Genomic DNA, 4,413 nt, shown 5'->3' with positions numbered 1-4,413 from the left:
CACTATCTGAGATGGGATAGATGATATCTGCCTCCAGTAGTCTGGTCACTTCCTTCTTGACAACCTCTAAGATAGTGGGGTTCAGTCTTCTCTGGGGTTGACGAACGGGCCTTGCTCCCTCTTCTAAAAATATTCTGTGCTCACATACTTGAGGGTTGATGCCTACTATATCTGCCAAACTCCATCCAATTGCCTTCTTGTACCTCCTCAGCACACTAAGTAACTGCTCTTCTTGTTGAGAAGTGAGTTCCCGTGCAATGATAACCGGAAACTTCTGCTTGTCCTCAAGGTAAGCATATTTGAGGTGTGGAGGAAGGGGTTTCAACTCTATCTTTTGCTCATGGTTAGGCTCTGGATTGTCTGGAGCTGGTGATAATGGCAAAGTGCCCTCATTATCGTTCAAGAGTGTCCCCACACTCGGACCTTGTCCTGTGTGCTTCTCCTCTAACTCCTCCTGGAGAACTTCAGCTATAGTTTCATCTATGATGTCACACTGGAAGATAGAATGATCTTTTGGAGGGTGCTTCATAACTTCATTCAGATTGAAACTTACTAATCGGCCATCTATTTCAAAAGAGTATGTTCCTGAAAAAGCATCCAATTTGAACTTTGATGTCTTCAGGAATGGTCTTCCAAGTAGGATTGATGATGGCTTCTCTGAGTCATTTTGGAGCATCTCCAGGATATAAAAATCAGTGGGGAATGTGAGCCCCTTAATACCCACTAATACATCTTCAGCAACTCCAACCACTGTAATAATGCTTTTATCTGCTAACACAAAACGAGCTGCCGACCTTTTTAAGGGAGGGAGCCTCAAAATATCATATATAGACAAAGGCATTATACTCACACATGCTCCTAAATCACACATGCAGTCAGAAAATACTACACCACCAATAGTACAATTAACCATACATGGACCTGGGTCACTACACTTTTCAGGTAAACCTCCTATTAAAGCAGATATGGAACTACCTAAAGGAATAGTTTCTAATTCATTAATTTTGTCTTTATGTATACATAAATCTTTTAGAAACTTTGCATATTTAGGTACCTGTTGAATAACATCAAAAAGAGGAACAGTTACCTCAACCTTTTTGAATATCTCTACCATTTTGGGATCAGGTTCCAGCTGCTTCCTGGGCTTCCTTGCATGTTGTGGAAATGGAATGGGAGTGGTGTCTTCTGCATTATCTGCACCCTGTGGTGCTTCCTCCTGTGGTTGAACTTCTTCTTTTTCAGCTATGTCCTGTATGTCCTCTTCCTCTTCAACATCTTCTACTTCCACTACCTCTTCAGCTGAGGCGTGTTCTGGTGAGCTTGGTCCTCCTGATTCCTCTCCTGCAGTTTGGTTCCAGACCTTAGAGTGATGGCATTAATGCCACCCATTGGATTGGGTAATGGTTGAGAGGGGATTCCATTGGAGCTCAAAGACTGGTTATTGGAGTTATTCATTGAGCCAATCTGTGAGACAAGAGCTTGCAGGGTAGAGTTCAGACCATTTAGTGTAGCATAAAGGTTATTTTCCATGGTCTGTTGTCTCTGATCAATGGATTGTAGTAAATCATCATTAGAAGATAAGGAAGGATAAGTAATTTGAGAGGTCTGCTGTTGGATATTCTGTGGTCCTTGGGATTGCCTCAGGTGAGGTGCTCTATAAGGCTGGCTTTGGTTCTGCTACCTGTTGTTATTATTATTCCACCTCTGATTTCCCTGATTGTCTCTGCCTCCTCTGTTGTTGTTGTCCCTCCAATTCTGGTTAGAATTGTCCTGCCATCCATGGCTGTAATTGCCACCTTGATTGTACCCTTGGTTGGGGCGGTCATAGAAGTTATGAGTGGCTGCCACAGTGTTGTCTTCCTGCTGGAGCTGCGGACATTCATCAGTATAATGGCTATAATCAGCACAGATTCTGCAAACTCTTTGTGGGACTAACTGTTGGCTTTGCTGTGGTGGAGAAGGTTGGGCTTGCTGAACTTGTTGTTGATTCAATTGCATCTGCTTCAGCAAGTTGGTCATTTCACAGATACTCTGAGTTAGAGCAGCAGTCTCTCTGCTAGAGGATACTTCTACAATGGCTTTTGAATGGCCTTGTTTCTGCCTGTGATTCCGAGTAGATTCAGCTAAGTCACTGATCAATTGCCATGCCTCATCAGTGGTCTTGTACTTTTTCATAGACCCATTGCTAGCACTTTCCAATGTGGTCTTATCTTGGGGCCTCATGCCCCGTGTGACGTAACCGAGTAACACTATCTTGTCAATCATATGGTGGGGCAAGCTTCCAGAAGATTATTGAAGCGCTCCCAGTAATCATAGAGAGTCTCGGATTCATCCTAAACAATCATGGAAATGTCTTTCCACAGTTTATCAATAACTTCAGCTGGAAAGAATTTTTCCAGAAATTCTCTTCTAAGTGTATCCCAGTTGGATACAGTTGCTACGGGTTGAGTGTAGTACCACTCTCTCGCCTTTCCCTCAAGAGAGAACGGGAAGGCTTTTAGCAAAATAGAAGTTTCATTCGCACCATCACGCCTGACAGTAGAACAGGCTGCTTAAAAATCTCTCAGGTGCTTGATAGGCTCTTGAGCAGGTAAGCCATGAAACTTAGGCATCAAATTGAGCAGTGCAGTCTTTATTTCAAAGTCTGTAGCCACCGCTGGGTGATGCGCTTGAAATGGTTGCATTGTAAAATCAGGGGCTCCAGCCTCCTGGATAGTAACTCTCCTAGGTGCTGCCATGTCACCTATACGTAAATCAACTGAATCAGTAGAATGGGGGCTGGTTTCTTCCTCAAATGACATTTCAGATCCATCCTCAGAGAGGACTAACCGACGCCGAGCTTGCCTTATTCGTGAAATAGTTCTTTCAATCTCAGGATCGAATACTGGCAAGCTTCGATTAGGAAGTGAACGCGTCATCTAACGAAAGAAATAAGCAGCTCATAGTAGCAAAAAATATAAAATGCAAATAAATAAAATCCAATCAATAACTTTAGCACTCTATTGCAACTCCCCGGCAACGGCGCAAAAAATTGACGTGGCGAAAATTGGCGAGTTAAGAATTGTTATAAGATATGCGTTGCAAGTATAGTACTTAACCAACCAGAAATCCGCTTATCAATTTAGAAGGGTTGTCACAAAAATTAAAATTAAAATACTGGGAGTATGAATCTCAGGTCGTCTCCCAACGAGTTGCAGAAAGGTGTGCTATTTTATTAATCAGATGTTTTCAAAAAGAGTTTGAGTTGAATAAACAGGAAATTAAGTTGGGGAAATTAAGTAATTTAAATAAAGGCCTTGACTGGGAGTAGATTAGTTGGAAGCCCTATTCTTGTTGCAGTACTCTCAAGATTAATTGATAATTGAAGGTTGTTCTGTTTAGTTATCCCTTACTAGGTAAGGGAAAGTCCAACAAGTTAGAATGCTGTTTCTATTCACAAGTCCCAATCCGCTTACTTGGAAGGACTGGAGTTAGTGAATAGAGAGCAATCCAACAATAAACCCAATTACAATTTCTCTTTTGAGCATTCCAACTCAAGGGTTCCTTTCAATCAACTCCCCATCAAGTTAGGGAACTACTCGCTCATTGTGAATGTAGAACTCATAACATAGGAAAGGGAATTAAAGAAAGACATGATAAATAAAACTCAAAGGAATCAATTAAAAATAAAAGTAACTTTTGTATTAATAAATTCTAAAATAATCCAATAGTAAAATTGAGTAAATTAAAGGACATGGAAGAGTAAAGCCAAGGAAAGAAGACAAACTAGAATGACGAAGTCTTGATGAGGTAATAACTCTTCTCAATATCCCAATGCAAAGAGCAATAGAAATAAAAATCCTAAGAACTAAGAATGTGTAGAGAGAAAACCTAGAAGAGGAGTAAAACTAGATCTAAAACTAAAAACTGTCTAGAATGAATGTTCTTTTCGTTTCTGCATTTTCTCTTGCTCTAGTATGCTTTTCTGGACCGAAAACTGGGTCAAAACAGGGCCCAAAATCACCCCCAGCGAATTCTGCAGATTATGCAGATCGCGCACGTCACGCGATCGCGTCATTCATGCGGACGCGTCATTCGGCATTTTGCTTTGCCACGCAGGCGCGTCGTCCATGCCTCCGCGTCACTTGTGCTATTCCAATCCACGCGTTCGCGTGAGCCATGCGGCCGCGTCACTGCGATTTCCTCTCTTCCGCGCGGTCGCGTGAGCCATGCGGCCGCGTCACTTCTCGCTGGTCATCTCCTCAATTTCTTGTGTTCCTTCCATTTTTGCAAGCTTCTTTTCCAACCTCCAACTCATTCATGCCCTATAAAGCTTGAAACACTTAACACACAGATCACGACATCAAATGGAATAAAAGAGAATTAAAATACATAATTAAAAGTCTCTAGGAAGCAAGTTTTCAATCATGTAAT

Source organism: Arachis ipaensis, chromosome B08, assembly GCF_000816755.2.
Source record: "Arachis ipaensis cultivar K30076 chromosome B08, Araip1.1, whole genome shotgun sequence".
Lineage (NCBI taxonomy): Eukaryota > Viridiplantae > Streptophyta > Magnoliopsida > Fabales > Fabaceae > Arachis > Arachis ipaensis.
This window is presented reverse-complemented; position numbering follows the sequence as displayed.